Source organism: Stegastes partitus, unplaced genomic scaffold, assembly GCF_000690725.1.
Source record: "Stegastes partitus isolate 25-593 unplaced genomic scaffold, Stegastes_partitus-1.0.2 Scaffold1940, whole genome shotgun sequence".
Lineage (NCBI taxonomy): Eukaryota > Metazoa > Chordata > Actinopteri > Pomacentridae > Stegastes > Stegastes partitus.
Genome location: NW_007579671.1, coordinates 66,006 through 76,971, shown reverse-complemented (window position 1 = coordinate 76,971; position 10,966 = coordinate 66,006). Strand labels below are relative to the sequence as shown.

The 10,966-nt window shown below is 45.4% G+C and overlaps 1 protein-coding gene across 1 annotated transcript in view; it reads left to right on the top strand.

The window, feature by feature from the left end:
* The first annotated feature begins 9,095 nt into the window (after positions 1-9,095).
* The window catches only part of slc18a1 (solute carrier family 18 member A1), a 23,319-nt gene continuing 21,448 nt past the window's right edge, over positions 9,096-10,966 (top strand). The window contains exon 1 of the mRNA XM_008303129.1: positions 9,096-9,132. The gene's annotated coding sequence lies outside the window, so the exon portion shown is untranslated. The remainder of the gene's footprint in view (positions 9,133-10,966) is intronic.

Below are 10,966 nucleotides of genomic sequence, written 5' to 3'. Positions count from 1 at the left end.
ATGTCACTACATGACACATGATCATCCAAATATGATCAGTAGCTGAGAATCATCCGAGCAGATCTCATGAAATGTCTTCATAATTTGTTGTAAAATGTAATGAGACACATCTATATGAATCACACACATTTAATGGGTAACTTGTGCTTTTTAAACATATCTTGGGTTTTCATTTTGTCCGTTTCTCTTCATAGCTGAAAAACTTCAGTAAAAACAACATCCATCCATCCATTTTCTATACACCGCTTAATCCTCATTAGGGTCATGGGGGGCGGAGCCTATCCCAGCTGACTCAGGGTGAAGGCAGGTTCACCTGGACAGGTCGTAAAAACAACATGTTTTGCATAAATATAATTACTTGTGAAACATCACGTTTTATTCAAACAGAATTTATTAGAGAAAAATAAAAGTCAATACACAAGACATGTATCATAAAATGTGTGCTATATAAATAAAAGCAAAATATGACAATAACGATATAAAATGTATTAAATATTTAAAATGCTTCAACAAAATGTTTGTCGTACATTTTAGGATAAAAATCAGTTTTATCTTTCCTCAAAATTTGAAAATGTTAAAACCCGGTTGAACTTCTGAGTAAAGTCGGCTTTAGTCTGAACTGTGAGCATCAAATACGTCTTTACATATTTATGTGTTTTCTGCCAATGTGCTGTCTTGTGTGTCTTTGTGCTCATTTTGTGTCTTTCTGTGTTCGTCTGGTGTCTCTTTGTTGGTTGATGATGTTGTTTTCTATCCTTGTGGTTCTCCTGTCTCTTCATGAGGTTTGTTTTTTTTGTCTTTTTGAGGTTGTTTTCATTGTGACCTCACTTCCTGCACAAATAATAACAGTGACGTTTGTCAGACCAGAGGAGAATGCCTGTCCCCGCCCACACACACCTGAAGACAGGTAAAATGACTTTTATTTTATTGTATTGAACAAAGCAACAGTGATGAAGAAAGTTAACTTTCGTGGCCTCGGTCTGGAAACCAGCGATTGCCTCAGCCGTCCATCTCCCAGTGGAGGCGATGCTATGCTAACTAGCGGTGACTACCTAAAGACTTCCAACATGGCCGCCACAGGTGATGATGCACCCTGAAGGTTGAAGCTTCTAGAACTTTCTACAGACTGAACGTGGTTTAAATAAGAAGCTACAGAGTTCGTGGCGTCCGTCAGCAGCTCCGCTCCGCCGTCCTCCTCTTCTTCCCAGAATGCCTTGTTTTCCTCTGGGCCTGCCGGGCCCGCGGCAGACACACCCCTTGGCCCTTGGTCTTGCCCGGCTCAACCCGGCCGGCAGCGGTGCAGCTCAGCCCGGCGTCGCAGTCGCAGCGGCCCAGGTTCCTCCGCAGCTTGGTGGTTCCTCGCAGCAGACAGGCCTCGCCCTCCACGGGGATCCGCTGGCAGCGCTTCCCGGTCAGGTAGCGGACGCAGCAGAGGCCGGCGGCGCAGTCACCTGACCGCACACAGCTCGCCATCTCCGGGGCTGCAACACATGGGGGGGGGTCAGGGTCAGGTCAGGTCAGGGTCAAGGCCTGCAGCCGTGCATTCTGGGAGACGGAGGTCACGTTCAGTCACTCACCTTTAGTCCTGTTGAAGCCGTCGGTGTCTCTCTGTCTGTCTGCGTCTCTGTCTCGCTGTCGGTCCGCCTGTCTGTCCGCAGAGGACGGCCTCCTCTGAGCCCTGTTGCTGCAGCCGCCCCTCTGGTCCAGCCATCAGTACAGACATCATTAATGAACTCATCTCCTCCATTCACTCATTCATTCAGCTGATTGTGACCCATAGTAATGTCTTATCACTAAGCGCCCTCTAGTGGTCTCTTTGTGGTTGTGGTCTGTTTTCTGTGCAGGCCTTCTCTGTGTCTTTGTTGCTCGTTGGCGTCTGTTTGTGTTAATTTTTAAAAAAAAATCATTTTGTGCTCCCTTAGCATCTGTTTGTGATTCGTTTTTGTCTGTTTGTGGTCGAAGCAGCATCAGTCAGTTCAAAAGCATACTGTGTAGCTGCCTTGGTAACTATCAGGAAAACAGCGTCGAGTCAGCTGACATAGTTACAGAGCCGCAGAGTTAAGGTCTGGAGAGGGTTGGGGTTGTTGGATGGGTCGACTAAACGCTGGGCTTTAGCACCGAGACTTTATTTACTGTTTCATGCTGAAGCTTTTTCGCTGCCTATTTTTATTGTAATGATGCCAAAGCCTTCCTTTTCTTAACAAAGTACTTATTTTAACCTAAACCGTGGTCTTTACCTAACAAAAAAAAACAATCCATAAAACCTGAAGTGGGTAATGTTCTACATCTTTGTTCAGCTGTCCTCTTTAACCTCACCCCAACCGGCTGAGGCAGATGTCTGCCTAGCTGAGCCCAGTTCTTCCCACTGTCACCAAGCGCTGCTCACTGGGAACTTGCTGGATTAGTTGGGTTTCTGTCTATAAAGTACCACGGGCTTCGGTCCTGTTTCAGCGAACTGACTGCAGCTTTCAGGGTCACTGATGAGTTCAAACCAGAGACTGAGCAGCAGCTGTGAATGCGTTACTGACCGGAGGTGCGTCGCAGTCAGGTGCAGAACATCCAGGTGTTGGTCGGCGTCGGGAGTTGGAGGCCATCTCCGTCTGGTCGCCATGGGAACGATCCTGCTGGACAGGTAAAGTGATGATGTCACAGGCAGACACTGCTGTTCTGCTCAGGGGTAAATGTTGTTGTGGTTGCTTTGTTTCGTGTCTCTACGGATGTTTTTTGGGGGGATTTTTGTGGTCTTTTTTAAATTTTACCACAGGGGGTTTATTCAATTCAGATAACTTTATTTATCCCCTAAGGGCAATTCAAAAGCTCTCTGAGTATTTAAAACAAAGACATAAACAACTAGATGAAAATCAAACAATAATAACATTCAAATTTAAAAGGTTAAACTATAATAACCAGAGGCAGAAGCAGCAAAAAGCTAATTTAGCAGTTTGGTCATAAAAACCTGACGTTTTCAGGCGCCATTTTGAGGCGGGAGGGGGTCAGGGCGATACTAAGTGCTTGTGTTTCAGAGGGGTGCTAAAAATCATTACAACGTTCCGTGTCTTCTGTCAACATTAATTTATTAATATGCAATCAGCAGCAGTATATTTCAATCTAAATGCAAATACACGACGAACCTTAGCCGTTCTTGTGGTTGTTTTGGGGGAAGAAAATAAAAAATAACCTCCCGTCCTGTTTGCGCGACATGGTTCAGTCTTCTTCGTGGGCGCGAACGGTCGGCGTTAACAGGCATTGAGTTACCGGAGGTGTTTACCGGTGGAGTTTACCGGTGGAGTTTACCGGCGAGGAGCTGCTCTAACTAACAGCTGCCAAGAAACAACCGAAGACCACGTCGGAGAGAAAAAAGGAAGTTCGTCCCAGATGAAGGTCGGTTCAGGCCGCCCGTGGCCGCATTAGCCTGTTAGCTTACAGCATGTAGCTTTAGCGGCTAATGTGTGTCAGCTAGTCGAGTACTTCCATTTTAAATCCCTACAGCTACTTTTTACTAAACTACAGCCATCTGACAGCTGTAGTTACTAACTTATCGTAAATAAATAAAAATAAAATCAACAAATAAATGATGACATAATGGTACGTTAAGAGTGTGTTATGCTAATAATTTGTGCTGTTAGAGTTGTTTATGGTATGTTTACACTGCAGAGGGGATTTAATGCTTCAGCTTATCAGTTTATGTTATTTTATATGTAGAAATATTAATATTCATAAAGGTATTTGTGACATTTTAGCATTTTCTATCAAATACTTTAAGATATATGTTTCTAAAGTTTGCCTGTCGACCTACTTTTAGCGCATAAATGAGGCTGTTTGAACGACAACATCTCAGAAACTGTTGAAGATAAAAACCTTCACTGTTATTTCTCATCATGTCATTGATCCAGAACTGATTATATGATGATTATGGGTGAGTTAAAATACATTAAAAAAACCAAACTGAAGCTGTCGTGAAAAATTCCATCTTTGAGCTGGTGAACAAAAACCTGACCGTGCAGAAGTCCACCAGCGGTATCTTCTGAACCACGTGTAGCTGCATGGATTAATAATAACAATGATAATAGTAATAAATACGTGTACAATGAGCATGTTTTCTGTCTGACATCAGGGGATAATTGATGACCACATGTCGTACTGAATGGTTCAGCTTCTGCCATTTGACTGGAAACATTCAGGAAAGCATGAAGTCGACCAAACCCGGGCCTCTGCTGCAGTTGTTTTATTAAAGTCAGCAGCAGCGCAAAGACGGATCTGATCACCGAATGGGACCAAATAAAACTGTGACTCTTTAAAAACGGCACAGTCCGGATCTGTGTGCGGTTCTACGCTGGTGCTTTACAGACAGCGATGGAGGAAGTATTCCAGCTCGCAAGAAGTCCAAGCAGAAAGTATGAATAGATGTTCTGCTAAAGCTAAAGGTGCTGCCTTCAAAACGTGACGCATCAGCAAAAGCAGACGTGCTCTCTGCAGTAGTGAGTGTTGCATACGGTGGTTCTGGTGATTCGTGTTACTGGACCGTGGCGTTACAGCTCACCTGACTGACGGCTACATCTGTAAGTCATCCTTAAAACGGTGTCTGTACCGTCGCTGCTTTGACATTTAGAGAACATTTAACAATAGTTAGCTTCAGATCAGCTTTGTTCTCTTCTGGTGTAAGAACATCGTTTCTGTCCGTAGACGTCATCAGTAACATTAGTGCCACCCAAAATCAGCTACACAGCACGTTACGTACAATTAACAAGACAAAAGTGTGACCAAAGCTATCAAAAGATAATGAAACTAACAATAAAATCAGTAGAACAAAGGGAGATTTTACAGTTCGTAAAGCCCCACAGCTGACCTGCTGTAGTGTTCGGACTCGACTGAACAGGACGTGTCCAGGTGAACGTCTTTAATTCTGAAACTGAGCTGAAGTGTGCTCCCTCCTGTTGGTCATGAATCCGTCTGCCGGACGTTAAACCAGCTGGAGGTTGTGTTTCAGACTGAATAGAATAAAGCACAGTGATGAGGCTTTATGTGGCTGTTTTGTGCAGAATACAGCTAAATGAGGAGCCCCACTCCTGCGTGATGGACTGACCCTGGTGTTCCTTCACTGAGCTTCGTGTTTCACTAAAGTCCTGCAGCTCTGAGGAACCAGAACCACATGGAGGAGGAGACAGAACGCAGAGACGTCTGCTGTCAGCAAAAAAAACAAGTTTCGTCTGGAAAAGCCCGTCTGATATGGAACGGCAGAAATGTGAAAGAAAAACAATCATTTGATTATTTATTTCACAACAATGTAGAAACAGGAATCAACACGTCCGGTGGTTTCCTCAGATTCTGCCAACGCCGGATCGCTTTCTGTGCACAGCAGCCATGAACTCAGTGACACAGGTTTGTCTGCTGTGCTTGTTTTTGGTCACCTTGATCCCTCTGTGGTCATTTTGTGTCTCATGTTTGGTTCTGAGCGTCTCGTTTGGGTCATTGTGTGTTTAATTTCTCTCATTTTGTGTCTACCTTTTGTTGTGTTCTCTGTCATTTTTGTGGTCCGCGGTCTAGTTTTGGTCTACACTATGGATGTACAGCTGCTAAAGGTGTAAAGGCCCGCTATCAGTCACACGTCATTCTGCAGCATGCCGCTCTGTCATGAACATGAACCAAATCTAAGCTTAAAATTACGATGTTCCATCACTTTGTTTGTTTGACTCAGATTCTGTGACAAGCCAGAACCTTCCTGCTCCTGGTTCTGATTCTCCACGACCGGCTCAGCTCTGAGTTTTCAGGTGACCGGTACAAATTAAAACAGTAAATAGTTCAATATCCTTAGAAAGTTGGGTCCTCAAACTTCCCAGTGTCGGTGAGAGCTGTGGGCGATTCATGTCTTAAAACATTCATACGCGTTAAATTCAACTGTCATGTTTTACTTTTTTGTCTTTTCTAGTTTGCATCATTCCAGCTGCCGCATGAAGCAGAAGGCGTTTCAGAGTTCAGAAACGACAAACACAAGACACACGGTGACCACAGCGACACAAACGGTCCCACAGCCATAAAAACAGACAGAGGAGGACACATGATGACAAAAATGAAGCAGCAAACAAGGAAAAGGTGACACACAGTGACCACAAAGAGGAAAACAGTCAGAAAACACACAGACGGACTTATTTATGACTCATTAAAGCAAATGAACTCAGAAAGTCGAACAGTCCTTTCTGTTCTGTGGCGATAATTCAGGTTTTGTTAGCCTGTATTATCGCTACAAGTGGAGCGAGAGGATGTCGGGGAGAGGAGTGGGGACGGACCTGCAGCAAACGGTCCCGACCCACCACTCTGCGGCGGGTTCATGGGTCGCCCGCCCAACCTGCTGGGCTGTCCGGCCGCCCTCTGTGGCCTTTACAGATGCTCATGTGCTTAATGTTGTGTAGCAGCAAAGAAATGAGCTGATGAAGCTGGTTCTGGTTCTGGTTCTTACCGGCAGCTCGGAGCTGTGCGGCGTCGCCTCTTTGGAGGATCTGATGGTGTTGGAGTCCAGAGCCAAGCCGTAGACCAGAGACACACACAGGACGCCGCGCCACATCCACATCGTCCGATCGGTTGATCAGTCAGTCGCCCCGGTGGACCTGCACACCCAGCTCCTCACCGCCGCCTCCTTCGCTGCGCTTTGTTTAAACTGGTTAACGCGATTCGTTTGATCTCCAGGCGAATAACTGATCTGGTTCTGAGAAGAACTGGATGAAATCCTTTAATAATCTCCTGACAAGGAAGAAGGCTTGTCTAGAGTCTAGGAATCAGTCAGAGCGGAGTCGGTCCGGTATGAAGCCAGACCTCAGGTGTAGTCCTGCTGCTGCTGCTGCTGCTGCTTCAGGTGGGTTTTATACCCTCTCTCCCTTCTGATCCAGCCTCTCTCAGCCGCCCCATCCTCAGAAGTTTTCAGGATGCGTTTGAAGCCCGACCGCATCAGTCGGCGGAGACAGCGCCGCCTTCGCTTCCTTCCTGGAAGCCCTGCGGCCTCAGGTGAGGCGGGACGTTTGATACGTGACACCGCAGAGACCACAGAGAGATTAAAACACACCTGGAGACACGAGACAGGTAGAGCCGTCTGAGGAGCTGCACAGTGTGTGAAGGTGTGTGGTTTCGCTTCATGTGGTCTGAAGGCCGCGGTAAAGACTCATTAGAGCTGAAGCTGCGTCTCTCAGGCGGCGGATGTGCCAGTGTTTACAGGTGATTAAAGCTGATTACCACACAGAGAAGTGAATCCGTTCCAGAGGCGGATGACGACACCAGAGCAGGTTTACCGGTTGAATAACGGCTCTGAAATCCAACACAAGCGTTCTTCCAATAAACCGGAATTCCATTTCTGCCAGGAACCAAAAACTAAGCACGGGGTAGTCACTCTGATGGTAGCAGTGCCTCCACGTCGTGAGTCCAGTAGAAGAGTTAGGGGCAGACAGTGGGGCAGTGGAAACAGAGGTCTAGGTGGGATTTTGTCTCCAGTTATCTTGTTGGAGCTTCTTTGGTGTCCAGAACCAGCCGGACCGCCTGCATCAGTGTGGGTCAGAGCACACTCACATTCTGTTCACAGTTCATTAATTTGCTCTTCAGGGTCCAAAACGACATATTTTGGCTGCATTTAGAGAATTTCATGTTTTCAGATGTGAGAATTTTTCTGTTTTCACCCTCAAAAAACCATCTGACCTGTGACGGCCATGAAAGGTGGTGTGTGTGTGTGTGTGTGTGTGTGTGTGTGTGTGTGTGTGTGTGTGTGTGTGTGTTTTTCATGTTTGTCCTTGGACAGGTACGGATTTTAGACTCATCCACAATCAAAACACTGAATGAATGCTGGAGACGAGACCCATCTACTGGATCTACAGAAACCTTTTATCTACTGACCAGAGTTCTACCTTCAGACTGTGGATGCTCCAGAGCTCCAGGTCCTGGAAGTCCACAGAGGAGGGTCCGAGCCTCAGAACTTCATCAGTACAGCAGATAGACACATCCCATAATACTGATGCTGCCAGCTGCTGACAGAGGACATGAACAGAACCAGGTCCAGTGTTCAGACGGAGACACCTGGATGGATGTAGAACTGAGCTGGTGTCAGGTTCTACCAGAACCCAGATGTGTTCTTCCTCCTAAATGTCATGTGTCTATCTGCTGTACTGATGAAGTTCTGAGGCTCAGAAATGATGGAAAAAGTCCATTAAGGTGATCAATCTGGACCCTCCTCTGTGGACTTCAAGGACCTGGACCTCTGGAACATTCACAGTCTGAAGGTAGATGAACTAAAGCTGCTGTAGATTAAAAAACAAACCACTGGGGGGACGTTTTTTTCAGATTTGGTTGATTCTACTAAGGAATGACCTCTTTCTTCTAACAGCAGGATGAAACCTCTTGTCCCTCATGCTGTGGGCTTGTTGTATCACTCAGACCCTCAGGTGCCTCCATGACTTCATCTCCAGGCCTGAACTGCAACCAGCAGCAGCTCCAGCAGCAGCAGCAGCAGCCTGGACTGGAGCAAAGACGTGTGTGAGAAGTGACGGATGAGTTGGAAAGCGATGAGCTGGAGTCAGCAGGTAGCAGAGTCGCTGGTGTCTGTATCAAACATGGCCTTTAACGTGTGCCTTTTTATTATTTGCGTGTGCAGCTACACGTATGACGAACACACATGAGCCAGCTGAGAGCAAACAGCGGCTGTGTGTGTGCAGATGTGTGTGCGTGATAAGGTCTGCAGCCTGCAGGGCTTCAATGAAAGGACAGCAGATGCTCACAATTACTGACACACACACACACACACGAGTGGACGTCTACCTTTATGAGGTCTCAGTGACGTGATGCGTTTGGCCTCTTCTTTAAACCTGAACCCTAAAACTGAGCCTCATGTTCCTCACGTGTCCTCACAAGCTGCAGGTCCCCACTAGGACAGGTGAACCAACGCAGGTCACAGCCGTCGCCGCTGGCCGGTGTGTAAATGTGTGTGTGTGTCTCCATATTGTCTGCTTGTGTCACTATCAGAATAAAAGAGGAAACGTCCTCGTCTCCTCTCCTTCCGTCCTTCCTCTCCTCCGTCCTCTCGCCTCTCCTCCCCTCAGGCCGGATATTTAGACGGTCAGTCAGCAGCTGGAAGTAGAAGACGGAGCATCAGTGGACCAGGTAGGACCCACCTGTCTGAGCTTTAGTGCAGAACTCATGTGCTGAGTCCGTGGTTAACTTTGGCTCATGTCAGAGTTTCACATTTTGAATACTTCTAGTTTTAATATATGTGCATCTTGTTGGTTTTATTTATAGTTCCAGTCTCATATATATATATATTAATTTCAGTTTTTAATTCTATGAGTGTTTGTCTGCTTCTGAAGAGCTTGGATTTCCTTTTTATTATTTTAATTTGATTGATATTTACTGTATGTAACCTACACATGATGTTCCTGTCGTTGTGTGTCCAGAGGGTTTAGCCCCAGCTGAGCTTTAACTGTCTTTAGATTTAATCGTCTCCCTGGTCCTCATCGTCGTACTCATCTGCTGCATGTTTATCTAGAATTATCCTGCTGTTTTATTCTACACTTGTCCTCTTCAGCTGAATGTGTTGTCTTTGACTATGTATTAAAACAGTTCAAGAGTTTGCTTTCAGTTTATTTTGCTTTTGTTTAATGTCATACTTTATTCGTTTTACTCTATTTGATGTCAGAGTGGCAGTACTGGAAGTGTATTGATCCTGTGGTGCTTTGGTTGACGTATTGATTGATTATCAGCTGCTGCTCCGACCGGTTTTATTCATTGTGATTTCTGTCTTAATCCAGAAATAGTGGTGAACCGCTCCGCTACAGTTACCTTTCAGGAATCTCATTAGAAATAAGACGTTTTGAAAACTTCCTCCAATCTCCAGACTTCTTCGCATCCAGCAGGTTTCTTTCTGTGGCGTCAAACAAAAGGTTCAGACGCAAAAGTACATTTCAGATCAGTTTTCCATCAAACAGCAGAGAGAGAGAGGTGAGGGTGAAGCAAACGAGATGGACGGAGATAAGAGAATAAAGGGAGGTGTGTGCATGTGAGATAACTCTGTTAGCCAGGCAGGAAAAAGCCTCTAAAACAATCAGCGGGCAAACAGAGAACAGTCTGACGTTCACAATAACAAGGAAAAATCTAAGAACACTGACGAGGCGCTGAAAGTTTTCATTCAGTCGTATTTTTCTGCAGAGGCTCTCCGGGACGAGAATTTTTTATCTTACCGTCTGCACACAAGATCAATACGTGAATTAAAAAAAGGGAAAAGGTTGAGCCATTTTTTAAAATCTCGTTTGATTGATAAATGATTAAATGCCGTGTTAGCGCCACCATCTGGTCAACGATAACTTACTGGTTGTAATTCCTGCTCTGTAACTCAGTGAGGACAAATCCTGCCACAACGAAAATCTTCTGTCTGTGAAAATGATGTTCAGGTAGACTACAGTCTCGAAACTGTGCGTTCAGGCCACGGCTAGTTAGCCTAGCTTAGCATAACAACTGGAAGTACGTGGTGTATCCCATTTAGACTTAATGTTCTTGACTCAGGACTTAAGTTGGTACTTGCTGACTTGCTAGCCTTTGATTGGGGGACTTCTGGTCTTTACTTCATACTGGACTTGGTGGACTTGTAGATCCGTACTTGATATTTGGACCTGGGGAACTGTTGATCTTTGCTTGATACTTAACTTGGAGACTTATTGGTCTTTACTTGGGGGACTTTTAGATCTTTCCCTGATACTTAACATGGGACACTTTTCGGTCTTGACTAGGGAGACTAGGGAGTCATTATTTGATATCTGATTTCTTGTTGGACCTGACCTGGGACACGATAGTCTTTACCTTTAACTTGACTTGGGACATGATGGTTGTAATTTGGGACTTGTTAGTTTTTTCCTGTAAGATTTGTTGGTCTTTACCTGATACTTGACTTGGGAGACTTGTTTTGTATTATTTTGAGGACTTGCTAGTCACTACTTGGTACTTG